The sequence below is a fragment of the Euphorbia lathyris genome, chromosome 3 (assembly GCF_963576675.1).
Source record: "Euphorbia lathyris chromosome 3, ddEupLath1.1, whole genome shotgun sequence".
NCBI classification, from domain to species: Eukaryota; Viridiplantae; Streptophyta; class Magnoliopsida; order Malpighiales; family Euphorbiaceae; genus Euphorbia; species Euphorbia lathyris.
Genome location: NC_088912.1, coordinates 94794765 through 94810002, shown reverse-complemented (window position 1 = coordinate 94810002; position 15238 = coordinate 94794765). Strand labels below are relative to the sequence as shown.

Below are 15238 nucleotides of genomic sequence, written 5' to 3'. Positions count from 1 at the left end.
TATCTGGGAAAAATGTAAGAACCAGCATGGAGATGGAGTGTATCACCTGATGGATGAGTATCTCATGAGGGGCAACCAACTTTGCCTACCTTGCACTTCCATTCGCGAGAAGGTTGTTCGGGATCTACATGGCGGATCCCTGGGAGGGAATTTTGGGCGAGATAAGACATATGAAGCAGTAAGTTCCCGCTATTTCTGGCCTAAGATGAGGAGAGATGTTGCCTACTTAGTAGAACGATGCTATGTTTGCCAGACCGCTAAGGGGCGCACTATAAATGCGGGCTTGCTGCTACCTTTGCCTGTGCCAGAAACCATCTGGGAGGATCTGTCCATGGACTTTGTCCTAGGGTTACCCAGAACTCAGAGGGGCATGGATTCCATCTTTGTCGTGGTTGATCGGTTTTCAAAGATGGCTCACTTCATACCATGTCGCAAGACTAATGATGCTTCGGCAACAGCGAAGCTATTCTTCAAAGAGATTGTAAGGCTACATGGCATACCTAAGAGCATTGTCTCGGATCGTGATACGAAGTTCCTCAGTCATTTTTGGCGGACGTTGTGGGCTCTGTTTGATACATCTCTGAAATTTAGCACCACCGCCCACCCACAAACAGACGGACAGACAGAAGTGGTCAATAGAACTTTGGGAAACTTACTACGCAGCAAATGTAGGGATAAGCCCAGGATGTGGGATGTGGTTTTAGCTCAAGCTGAGTTCGCCTACAACAGCTCTGTCCATTCGGGAACCGGGAGATCTCCATTTGAAGTGGTATACACAAAGACCCCGAATCACGTCCTTGATATAGCCCATCTTCCCAAAGGAAATGTGACCGCCAACCAGCTGGCCAAGGATTATATACAGATGCACCAAGAGGTGAAAGAGACTCTTGAGGAGAGAAATCAGAAGTTAAAGACCAAGGCGGATGAACACCGCAGGGACCTACAGTTTGAAGTCGGGGATGAGGTTATGGTATACTTGGGCAAAGAGAGACTCGCCAACGCCACCAGTAGCAAGCTTCGGCCTAGGAAATACGGGCCATATAAGATCACCAAGAAGGTCAATGCCAATGCCTATCATATAGCATTGCCGAACTGACTTGGTAAAATCTCACCAACATTCAACATCCGTGACCTTAGCCCATGGAAGTTGGATGGTCCTTTGGAGTTCAAACAGGGCGAATCAGTGCCGAGTTCTTTTAAAGAAGGAGAGAATGATCCGGACATCCTAACTAAGATCACTGATCACAGGCGCTCTGGCGGATCCCCAAGACATCAGGCTCACGAAGGTTGTACCTAGGAGGGCGGATCCCGAGGACAAGCCAACGGGGCGAATCTAGGAGTACGCAAGGAGGCGTATCAACATCTACCCTGGGCGGATCTCTCGGACTACTTGCTCCCGAAGTAATTCACCAACAACCCTGACAATCCGTACCTGTACCATTGTACCGATTGTCGGGGCGTATCACCCATTTTACCCTTCAGTCGATAACCTGAATGTAACCCTAGTAGGGGTAATCTTTGTCTTTTGTCATTATTAGAGGGGAGTATTTAAACCCTCATTTTGTAAGAATGACGGCAACTTTTATCAATCAACATTATTCTCTTTGAGAACTGAGGTTTATACCTTGTTATTGGGATTCACTCCTTCTAGTTTAGCTAGAGAAAAAACTCTTTGTTGGTTTACGATTAAAACCTCCATTTATCGCTTTCAATCTGCATCATTTATTATATGAGTTTGTTGGTGTTCGTGTTCCGTCTTTTGGTTTCATCCCTGTTCGTATTCATTCTTCTGGTTTCGAGTGAATGGCCTATTGAATCCTTTCGAAATATGCGCTCAACGGACTGTATTCGAGCTTGGGATCAATGTCCCCAGAAGAAACTATATAGGGGCAAAATTGAAACTTATCCCTTGATTGATACATCGACCTTCAAACCTAGACTGACAGCATCATCACTTTATTGTTCACAATAATACTCAGCACTAGAAGAACACACACACACAAAAAGAGGGGGGATGTAGTTGATATCAGTCGATCATATAACACTATATAGAAGACTTTTAGAACAATTTTCCACAATACACAATGTAGTGAATCTTAATTAAATAGTATTCGTGAATATTGCAGCAAGAAAACTTGATAGGAAGACCCTAAATCTACCAAATGTCGAGTAAAAACATACAAAAAATAGCTTACCTGCATGACTAATGACAATAGATGATGATCTTATATGGTCTGCAATCTTCCTTGAGTAGCCAAAAGAGTAGAGAATCCATAATATAGCAAGAAAAGCCAATAGAAAGATTAGTCTGCCTGAATAAAATTTCTCAATAAAATTTCTCAATTGAGAATGCATTACCATACTAATTAGAAATTTCTCAAGATAATGGTAATGGTTAGTCTCAACCGAAGCTTGACCGAAGTCAAAGCTTCAGGCATCTCAATATTACCGAAGGTGGTCTTTAGAGGAGTGTTCGGAGACACGTGGACCAATCAACACGCTGGACTCCAAATACACACTCCTTACTTTCATAAATACATTGGCACATAAAGATAGGGTCCAAAGACCTATCATAAGCTGCCATGTATCCAATATACATTTCTAATTATCTATAAATAGCAGAAGTATTCTAAGACTCCAGGTATCTGATTTCTTAATCATTTGACTTCATTCATTCAGTTTTGATATTCTCTATAATATGATTGACTTTAGCATCGAAGAGGGTTTACCGGACTTCGGCCCCTTTTCTGACGGTTGTTGTGATTTCAGGTGACCGAAACTTCGATCAATGATCAATTATCGAGAAATACGGTAACACATATTAATTAGGCCTAATATATCTGTTGTTCCTTATATTTGGCCCAAAACTCCAAATGCACCATGAGCTTTTAAAGTTTTAAATGACCTCTTTTTTGTCCAATTGCATTTAATAACCCCTTATTTATCAATAGAATTCGTTGGATGCAGAAAATAGGAGAGCTGTTCCACCACATATCAAAAAGATAAATAATTAGGAACTTTTGAAAGTTCACGAGACATTTGATGTTTTGGAGTTATTGAAACAAGAATAAGATATTGAATGCAATTGGATAAAAATAGAAGGTTATTGAATACAATTTGATAAGAATACGAATTCTTTAATAGATTATTCTCTTTGAATTGATAATTATTGATCTAGGGTTTGGAGCCTTTAATTGCAAGCTGAAGATTGGGAATAGTCAAAATTTGCATTGAAGACAACTTGTGAAATTCAATTTGTTGACTAGCTTCAATATCATCGATTATTGAAATTGAATTTCCATGCATTTGCATTTGCATTTGCATTTGCATGTACTTCCTTCACAGGATCAAGTATTTCATCATCCTCAGAGTCTTCCATTTTCTCTTTGTGCTTTCCCCATAGGACTGCGTATAATCCTATCACTATCAGCAATGAGCCAACCACACTGCATCCACATAAAATCATTAACCGGATTAGAAAAAAATTAACACGTTTGTGGTAAAAATCAAGCCACCCTCACATCCCTTGCAGTCCCTGGTGATCGTGTTATAATTATCCTGTTATGCGATCAACAATGACACATCCAGGGGAAGTAAGAACATCCAATAGTCGTCCGAAAATGATGAAAGACCTTATAGGAGCTGTGTATGGAACGTTTTTTTTACAAAAAAACATCCAAAAAATATCAAACTGAGCACTCGTACATCACTCCAAGCACCACTTACAATGAATCTAGATATGCCACTTGTTATCTATACATTGCACGTGATTATATATGATATAAATGAGATAAAAAAATTTCGTGTTAAGTGAATTGTCTGTATAATCGAGTTGTCGTGTCAAAAATTGATATCAATAGTTGTTTCCCCGCTAATTACGCGGGAACTAATTGAAAGGGATCAATGTAGAGAAAGTTCCAGATAGAGGAAGCGCCGGAGAACACTTCTCAATCAATACCATCCGCAGGAAACAGAGTAGGTTGACCAAAAAACGATAGAAGAAGCAGAGTTTTAAAGAGCCGCAGCTCGATCCACGAACCAAAGCTGGAAGAACGTGGAGCAAGAACGTGGGCAATCTGTAAAGAAATAGAGCTCTTCGCACAAAGGGAGCTAACTAGAGAAACATGGGTTAGTGGAACAGGAACGTGGGCACGACAGTTACGGACTCCAGTTATTCTACAGCCTTAGTTTGTTCATTCGAATTTAACTTTCAATTTGTAAGCTCTGGCTCTAGTCACTCAGTTTTATCAATGAAACCATTCAAATACAATGCAAGCAATGTTTTTCCCTTTGAGTTCTCTCTTTTGCAACATCTTAGTGTAATCATAATCAGTCTTCTAGATTCCACTACGAACTTTATGCACTTTTATGTCCTTTAAGCTTTTTACACTTTCGTTTGATTAGAAGTTAGATCTTAGATCTTAGTTTTTAGCTCTTTTTGTATTTTTTTGACAAAGCTACTGATACGCTCGCAATCCAATCCACACAAGGAAGGCACAAACAATAGTATATATATATATATATAGAATCACAAATTTAATTAATAAACAAATTAAGATATAGAGGAAGCTTAGTTAATTATTAATTACCCTCCAAGAAATATCTTTTCTGATAAGATGAAGGAACCCATGATAGCAACAATAATCATCACTAATGGGTTAAAAGCAGAAGCAAAAACAGGTCCTTTTTTCTTTATCACCAATCCTTGGATATAGTATGAAATGCTTGATGTCACAATTCCCTATAATAATTTCAAATAAACAAGGTAGGAACAATTAATTAAACAAAATCCAAATAATTAAAACTTTGATATTTGATAGATTTATTAAGGAAAAGAGAATAATTACTTACAGTATAGACTGCAGCAAGTAGATTCATATCCCATCCAATACTCCAAGCATTGGGTTTGAGTTCCATAACTAAGGTCACAACTATGGCTTGTATAGTTCCCATAAAGCAGACTAGTGTTGTTAGTGATAGCTGGTGATTCTTGTACGTCTTCAATGCTTTAGTCTGTTGTAATAATTAGAGTCGATAAAATTATTAACTTTAAATAATTCTTTAATAAGATATCCTAATTTTAAATAATTCTTTAATAAGATATCCGAGTCTTATTAATCGATTAAAGTACTAAGAGTTCAGTGTAACAATTATAACTAGAGTGAAACTGTGGTTGTACACGCTTCATGACTAAAGGTCGTATGTAAACACACATCTGATTTATCGGATTCAAGCTAAAGAGTGTAGTATTAGTTAATTAATTTATATTAGAACATCCTTATAAACTAAAAACTTGAGGTATGAAGCATGAATATAAGAGAAAAACAGAGGAATGCCCAATAGAGAAGAAGATGAGTTAAACAATGTTGATTAAAATGGGAATTTGGAATTCTTTTATCTCCGCTGCTTTTCAAGGGATATGAGTCTTGTTATCTGACACATTTGGTTTTGTCTTGTCCTTTGACGGGTAAATTTCATCAATGGTGTACAACATTTGCCCAATTTCACACTTTGGTGTACAACCTTCAATTTGTCTCACTAATATGTACGAACTTATAGGTGACCTTCCACTTTGGTGTATAGCAGGTAAAAATGACCGGTCAACACAAAATCAACACGCCACATCAGCATTTTGACCGGTCAAAGAGTAAAAATTTGACTATCTAACATGAAACTACTTCTATACCCTCCTCTTCTTCCTCCTTCTTCATTCCTCCTTCCCCTTTCTCTTTCTAACTCCTCTCTCTCTACCTTATTTCTATCTCTCCCAAAAAGAGAAATCATACTGAAAGGTTGTAATTTTTAGCTTATTGAATACTGTTAATTCTCTCCCCGTATTTTCCAAGCTTTATATTGAAACATTAAATAAGTAAAAAAGACATCAGGAAAAATTGGAACATGTTTCCCCAAGTTTTTCCGAGCTCTATACTAAAGTCTGTTAATTGGAGTAATTTCCAGGTTGATGTAGAAATTGGATTTTTCTCCCACATTCCCAGAACGTCATATGAAATTAGAGAGATGATGGATTTCTACAACTCTGTTTTATGAATTAAACCGGAGCTGTAACTGGAAAACAAGTTGAGAAGTTGCATGTAACTTTGAGGGGACATTTCATGAATTTTTTTGAAGATGTAAATTATCATCTCTGTCTCTGCTGCGGCGCTTCTTCTCTCCCGTTTTCTTGTTTGCCAAATAGCTTACTCAGTGGCATATATAAGAATATGGAATGTTAAGAAATCAAATCCTCCCACAATAAGGTAATTAAGCTGCTTCACACGTTTACTGGGTTTTATAAACTACTAGCTAGGTTCCTTTCATTTTTTTTTAATTACTAGCTAAATTCAACTTGACAAAAGATAATTAAGCTGCTGTCCCACTTTTATTATAATTAAATTATTATAATTCTTTGAATAATATTTTAAGATAGTAATTTTGGTTGACAAATATTATTTCTGATTTTAGTAGAGAGTGAAATAAGGTAGAGAGAGGACTTAGAGGGAGAAAGGGAAAGGGAAAGGGGAAGGAAGAAGGAAGAAGATGAGGGTATAGAAGTAATTTTTATATTAGGTGCCAAATTTTGACTCTTTGACCGGTCAAAATGTTGATGTGGCACGTTGACTTTGCGTTGACCGGTTATTTTTACCTGCTATATACCAAAGTAGGAGGTCACCTATAAGTTCGTATATATTAGTGTGACAAATTGAAGGTTGTACACCAAAGTGTGAAATGGGACAAAGGTTGTACACCATTAATGAAATTTACCCATCCTTTGACATGTTTTTTCTTTTCTTTTCAATTCTTGCATCAAAAGTTCTTTTTCCATCTATGACATCGTCAAGTTATGAGAATGCATTAATAGCTAAGATGAGAGTTTTTCAAGGAAATATTAGTCCTCAGCAAGCTAAGGCCATGACTATCAAAAAGCTTTAAGTTGGATTAAGATGCATCGCCCCAATGAGAAAATTCAAATTTAGTCGGATTGTCTCGTCATAATCAATGCAATTCAAATGAGTTTAGAAGGTCATTCGTATTTAGTTGACATTATTTCTGATTGTATACATTTATTACGAGATTTATAGTTGTGCTGTATCTCATTTATTAAACGTTGAACGAATTCGGCTGCCCATGCTCTAGTAAAAGCGGTCAATTCTGTGTCTGTTCGAGGTGAGTAGGCATGTCCACCACCATTTCTTAGCAATATTCTTTCATTTGATTTAAGTTAATAAAACTTGACATTATTTCAAAAAGAAAATTTATATTCGAAAGTAATACATAACCAAGAAAATAATTGACATGCATGAATGGCATAAATTAATTCATGCATTACCATCAGAAATGATTGGTATAGATGCAACATTTCTTCCTATATAAGAAAGCAATGATTTCATATTCATCCTAATAAAATGCACGCTCCTAATTGTATTTAAGAGAAAAACGCAGATAGTTTATTAGTTTTATATTGTTTCTCCTATTTCACAATCTAGACTGTGATTAATATTTACTTGTAAATTAGAGAGAGGTTGTAACTCCTTTTTTTTTTTTTCATTGGCAAATTAGTGAGATGTTGTAACTCTTATAATTTGTTCATAGTAAAGTTTGTGTCATTGCCCATGGTTTTTACCCTAATTTGTTTTTTTGGGAGGGGGGGTTTCCACATATATTTGTGTATCTAATTATCTTTATTATTTTCTCAAACGATTAGATGTGTTCTTGCTCTAATCCGATGTTATTTTTACAACAAGTGGTATCAAGGCTTTGGTTACATTGCTTAGTAAATTGTGATATAAGTAATGATGGTAAAATATGAGATTCAAAAATTCAATGGGAGAAATTTTCTCATTGTGGAAATTAAAGATAAAAGGGTGTCTTGGGAAAAGACAATTGTCTAGTGGCCATCATACAAAGGTCAGCAAAAGTCATACATAACAAACGAAACGAGGTGGACGAGAATATTATTGCAAATCTCCATTTTACATTAGCAGATGAGATATTGTCTAGCATAGAGGAGAAGAAAATTGAGAAGGAGATCTAGGAACATTTCACAAGATTGTATGAGCCCAAATCCCTTCACAACAAAAATTTCCTTAAGAAAAAATTGTACAAATGCTAGAATCCACTTCGGTGACAGAGCACATCACCACTTTGAATACACTATTTTCTCAACTTAATTCGCTAGACATATAATACCAACTGATGAACGTGTTGAAATACTACTTCAAAGTCTACCTGATTCGTATGATTAATTCATCATGAATTTAACAAATAATTCCATCATGGAAATTTTAGTCTTTGATGATATTGCAACTGCTATCCTAGAAGAAGAAAATTTATACAAGAACAAAGAGGATAGAATGGCCATTTCACAATAAATGGAGGCATTAACCATGGTGAGAGGTAGATCTACAGAACGTGGCTCAAGTGGGAGCCTAAATTATGGTAAATCAAAATTTAGGAGTAAGAAGAACATGAAGTGCTGCAATTGCGGCAAAAAGGGTCACCTAAGGAACGATTGTTTAAGTTTAAACAACAATTCTAATCCTTGCGAAAATGTAGCACGTACCTCAAACAGCGGTGAAGCCGCGACAACATACAAAGGCAAGAACAAAATTATTGATGTATGGTTCATTGACTCGTGAGCCACTTTTCAAATGATATCGTGAAGGGATTTGTTTCAAGATTATGAACCTGCCTGAAGGATCTATACACAGTTGAAATGATCATTCCTTGAAGACTGTCGGTATTGCGACCATTAAATTAAAGTTACATGATGGTACCATTCACACCATTTGAGATGTGCGACATATGAAAGTTCTTAAAAATAACATATTGCCATTAGGCAAATTAGATGACCTCGAAGTTATTGTAGAGAAAGGGATCATAAAAGTTAAGGGAGAAAATTTAATTGCTAGATCATACATGTTAAACGGAGAGACTATGCAAGAAGGAGAAGTATATTTTTCTTCAATAAATTCAAATAAATTTTTTTCAATGATGTGGCATAAAAATCTCGGACATATGTATGAGCAACAGATGAAAATGTTTCATAATCAAGAAAATAGTTGACATGCATAAATTAATTCATGTATTATGATAGGAAATGATTGGTATATATGCAACCAATCTTCCTATATAAGAAATAACCGAGTTCACAAGAATTCATCCTTAAAAAATAGTATTTCATGCTTGCAATTGTGTTTGAGAGAAAAACATAGATAGTTTTATAGTTTTTTTCTCCTTTTTCACAAGAAACATTCTCATTAGTATTTTCTTGTAAATTAGAGTCGGGGTGTAACTCCTACAATTTTGCATAGTAAAGTTTATCTCCTAGCATGTGATTTTTACCCTAATTTGTTTGCAGATTTTCCACGTATATTTATGTGTCTATTTTCTTTATATTTTCTCAAATTGTTAGTTTTGTTCTTGTTCTGATACAATGTCATTTTTACGAAAAAAAAAGGACTATCAATGGAGGAAAAACTTTCTCAAACTATTTTTTATACGCAATGTGTACTGACCTAGTTTAAGAGGTACTAATGTCGAGGTGGAAAGGAGTAAAGAGCAGCCTTATAAGATGGTGATGAGCGTGTGAATAAGATGCATCCCACATAAGAAATAAGAGTGAATGGCTAGAAGGGACATATCTAGGGAATGATTGACATGGGTCCTTGAGGTGCTATATTAGTGCTCAATTTATGATTTCTGGGTGCTTTTGTAGAAAATTAAAGGTTGTATATAACTTCCATGTATTTTTTCTAATGATTAATGGGTGCTTAAATCCATAATGGTCCTAATTAAACATGTCCTTGATGACTAGAACTAGATTACATTAGCAGGATGTGTTTCCAACACATGTAAATGTGTTTTTTAAAGCCATAATATGAGTCCTAAGAAATAAGATTTCGGACCAAAATAGATAATATATACATGATATTGGACATACTATTATTATAAATAACTTGAATATGAGAATTCACATGCTTATGAAGAAAAAGCCTCTAACCACTCTGTTTCCCCTATAGTTATGTTGGGACTAACTGAGAAGGATCAACATAGACAAAGCGCCAGCAAGAGAAAGAGCCAAAGAATGGAGCTCAGTTAGCGCGACCCGTGAGAAACAGAACAAGCTGGCCACACGACGGAAGAAGCAGAGTTTCTTCACAACGGCAACTTACTCCACGAATTGACATAAACGTGGGATGTAAATGTGGGATAAGAACGTGGGTGGTTTAGGGACGTGGTGTGAATCCACAAAAGGAACCAGAGCCCGTTGCGCAGAGAGATACAATGAAGAGAACGTGGGGTATTGGAGAGAGAATGTGGGAGCAGCAGTTATCAGCACCACGAAGCAGTATTTAAGGGAGAAAATAGAGAGAAAGAAAGATCCAACTCAACCAATTCAATACCAATGAAATCAATCAAATCAAACCTTAATGGAATTCAAACAATTCTCACATTACGCACTCTAGCTATTCTACAGCCACAGTTTGTTCATTTGAATCTTACTTTCAATTTGTAAGCTCTAGCTCTAGTCTTTCAGTTCGATCAATATAAACATCTCAATTCAATTCAAGTTCACGTTTCTCTTTTTAGATTCTTTCTCTTGCACATCTTAGTGTAGTCATAACCAGTCTTCTAGGTTCCACCATAAACTTTAAGCATTTTATGTCCTTTAAGCTTTTTACACTCTCGTTTGATTAGAAGTTAGATCTTAGTTATTAGCTATTTTTGTAGTTTTTCAACAAAGCTACTGACACGCTCACAATTCGATCCAATCCACACAAAAAAGGCACGAAACACACTCAAACAGCCAACGGCTTAAGCTAATAGTAAAGTCTTAAGAATGCACTTTTATTATTCTTTTTTATACATCCCGCACACGAATACCCCTGAGTACGAAGCGTGTAAAAAATTCTATAATGAAATGGAAAAACTTACATACCTGTAAAACAAAAAAGGAGGACCAAGCAAGGGTGGCAAAAATAAGGAAAATAGAGCCTTTGAGCCAATCTTTATCATTACTGGCACTAGAATCAGAACCATTGGATTTACCAGAATGAGAATTTTTGGAACAAACCAAATCTACAATTGGTCCTTTGTATAGTGTCATCAACATTGCTCCTCCTACAGTTATTGTTGTCCCTGCCAATTTTGCTTGGGTTCTGACTTTCTTCATGTCTAATTTCTCCATTCTGTTCATATCCATTATAAATTATTATTTTTTTTTATCAATTTTGATTTAACAATAAAAACCAATGAATTTAGTATTGGTTTTTAGTGAAATAATTAACAATAATTGTAAGGAGAGATTCTAACAAATAAAGTTTTACCTAAGACAAGCTCGTCAGTTAAGTTGGTGATCTTAATAAGCTATTCAAGTTTCATGGTTCTAATTTCTAGAGATGGAAATAAAAAGTGTGACAATAATTAAAGAAGGGCAACAACGTTGTGGAGAGATATGAAGTTGATGAATATAAGTTATTATCTTTTGAATTGTTTGTCCGATCAATTTTATGATTATTACAAAAATACTTATCAAACTGCGGAAAAAAAACAACATAGACAATTTGCTATCTCGGAGCGAATTTCAAAAATAAACAAAAGGAGATAACTCTTAGTGATTTGATCACTAGCATCCGAGTGGAGGAAAAGGCAAGAGAACAAGTTGGCTATTAAGCTCAAATTTAACACTTGGATTGTTATATATGCCTAATAGTTTTCTTTTTTCGTTAGTGGTCAAAGTTCAATGTTAAGCATACTAGGACTCTGAGTGGAGGTTCAACGTAGAACACTTCATTAAACATTATAATCTGTCTTTAGATAGTATTTCTCCCTCGCGCGCTATTATACGTCAATTTTAAAAGCGAGTGGAGGAATATTGTAACTTATATCATTTTTAATATCGAAAAACTTTTATATTTAATTTCTTGTTACTTAAAAAATTTAACATGTATAAGTTTCTTAATCTATTAAAGTAGAGGGTTATGTTTCTCTACATCTACTACCCGCTCATCTATACTTTCATATCGTCCCAAAATTCATCTTTCATTTCTCATTTGAAAGAAGAAACTAGCTAGAAATTGTTGTTTCTAAATGTAGATTGATCAATACAAGAAAAACAGTAATTAGCAACCAGAATGTTGGTTGCTAAATCGGTCTCTAATACACTTTTGCAACCAGATTTATGTTTTTAGCAACTAAAATGGATCGGTTGCTAACAACGAGACTGTTGAGCTATTGTATTCTAGAGAGAAAGAGAGAAGGAGTTAAAATGTCTCTACTATACCGGTTTAAAACGTTGATAACAGTAAAGGCTCGAATCTCCTAAAAGATAATGAGATATCCGTACACCCAACCTTATAATTTCGTGCAAACACCATTCTACCTCATAAATATTAAATAAATTTTAAGTGAAAAGAAATTAAACATAAGTGTTTTTCAATATTAAAAATGTCATAAATTATAAATTACAGCATTGATGATTAATTACTTGTATACCTGAAGATGATTGCCATCACAAATGTCATTGCAGGAAGGGAGTTACTCATTGCACATGCGAAAGTTGGAGAAGTAAATTTCAGCCCAGCATAGTAGAAGTTTTGGTCTATCACTGGTCTAAATATTATTTCATCATAAAATCATAAACAAAAATTAGTAAGTTTTGAAGAGTGAATTAAATCAATGGTAGCCGAACTTTACTCTAATTCACACTTTAGTATCTAGATTATGTTTTGTTATAAAAATATACTAGAAGTAATGATGATCGGACAATTTAGTATATTCTACCGGTCAATGCGAGTTTGATGAGTAAATTACATCAATGGTACCTTAACTTTACCATAATTTACATTTTGGTACTTAGATTTCATTTTTTCAAAGAATACACCTCAAGTAAAGATGACTCAACAATATAATACATTTGACCGATCAGTGCCCGATCAACACGAGTTTGACGATTTTAAATTAAAAATTGAGACTCATCATACGCTCAATCAAAAATTGAGACTCATCATACACTCAATTGAGTGTATGGTGAGTCCTAATATTTAGTTTAAAATGGTCAAACCCATGTTGACCGGTCAGTAACCGATCCAATTTACTAAATTGTTCAACCACCTTTACTTGAGTTACATTTATAGGACAAAATAAAATCCATGTACCAAAATGTGAATTATGGTAAAGTTCAGGGACCATCGGTATAATTAACTCGTGAAACTCGGGTTGACGTAGGGGCGGACCAGCCCAGGACTCGGGGGGCTCCGGCCCCCCAGCCGCCGACTTCACCATTGAGAAGTATAGTTTCGGAATTAAATAGCCCCCCTAAAATTAAATTATATTTTCGTGTTTGTATCTTTATGCTGTTGTGTTAAAATGGTTGAGTTGGTTAAGAGCTATGTTATAAAACAAGTGGTCATGTGTTGAAGCCTCTTAAACCTCCTTTTAATTTATTTTTTTTCTTATTAATTATTTTCTATATCCTCTCTATTTTTTTTAACCATTTTGAACTTTTTTTTTTCTTAAATCACTTTTTTTTTTAATTTTTGAGAATTTATGAAATTATAACTTCTTTTTGGATGTATACTTTTAATTTTTTAGCATCAATACATGAAAACAGTGACATTTTAGGGCATTGGAGGCTAAAAAATTTGCTCACCCATGACGGACTGGACTTCAGAAACATTTTCCCTACTCAATAAATCTAACTCCAACGCCACCACCTGTAAGACTAAAATTAGCCCCCCCATATATCAATTCCTGGCTCCGCCATTGGGTTGACGGGTCACTAACCGGTAAAAATACACTAAATCATCTGATCATCATTACTTCAAATATATTTTTGGGATAAAATCTAATCTAAGTATCAAAGTTCAGGTATCATTGACATAATTTACCCAAGTTTTGAATGAAGTAGCTATATATAAGTTTGAATTCTACGGGGTCTAATACCAACTTGTCCCCGACCCATCATACGGTAACAAGTTAGAAATGATGCGTGTCACCTTCTGAACAGTCATATTTTAATTGGTCCGGACCATTGTAGAATTTTCACAAATTTTAATCTTCATCACCTAAACTTTGATGTCAAATCATAGTCTGAAATTTTACAATACTTCTAGAACAATACAACTACACCACTTGCATACATTCATTTTTTAATACGGATCATCTCTGGTAAAGTAGTACGCATATTGTTCCAGAAGTATAGTAGAATTTCTCGGAAGTTCGACTAAGTACAGAAATGAAAAAGTATAAGAACAGGAAAGAGTAATTACCCAAGAAGGCCAAGGACAAATATTTGCATGAAAATAGGAAAGGTAATCCTTGGCTGGTTTTTCCTGGAATGTTGGAGGAAAACAAGAAAACTTAATTAAGTTGAAAATTAAGGAAAATAGGTAATATAAATAATCCGAATATAAATACGGGTTTAAAGCTTACCTCTCAAAGCAGAGAGAAAAAGGAGCAATAACAGCGGTAGCAATAGCATGACGATAAACTACAAGAACATAATGGCTCATACCATGATTCAGAGAAACTTTAGTAATAATATTCATTCCAGCATATCCAAATTGTAATGAAATCATTCCAAAATATGGCTTTGATGTTTCAAGAAATCTCACACAACTTTCTAATTGGTTCTTCATTTTATTACAATTGAAGAGAGGAACAATTTGTATAAAAACCTTAATAAAAAAGGTTTTTTTTTTTTTTTTTTTGTGTTTCTCGTAAAGAAAAATTGGATGATGTATATGCTCTATTTATACTACTTGTGACTCTATTTAATTAAAAAGTTTTTTGGGATAACGGTGATCAATTTTAATTATATGTTATTGAAAATTTAAAAATATTGTTTCGATTATTATTAACTGTCCAAATGTAAATTATATTTAAGATATTTAATAGTTTTTCAATATAATTAAAAAAAATTGGCACATAAATTAATTACAAAAAAAATAAAAATAAAAATTATTGAATTGTGTAAAATATTTACTGTGTTACTAATATAATTATAAATAATCAACAAAAAGATTATGAAACTGATTCATTTTATTTCGGCAGTCCAATGTGACAGTTAAATAATAGAAAACTAATCTTTTTAAATTTTTGCTAACGTATGACTAAAATTAATCTTACTCGGAAACATTAGAATTGAATTTGTACAATTTCATACATTATGACTAAAAATCTACACTTCTTTTAAAACATTAATATATATATATATATATATATTAACCGAGTCACA

General features: G+C 34.6%; 1 pseudogene; it reads right to left on the bottom strand.

Moving 5' to 3' along the window:
- Positions 1-3107: 3107 nt before the first annotated feature.
- On the bottom strand, positions 3108-14693 carry LOC136224100 (WAT1-related protein At5g07050-like; annotated as a pseudogene).
- Positions 14694-15238: the final 545 nt, after the last annotated feature.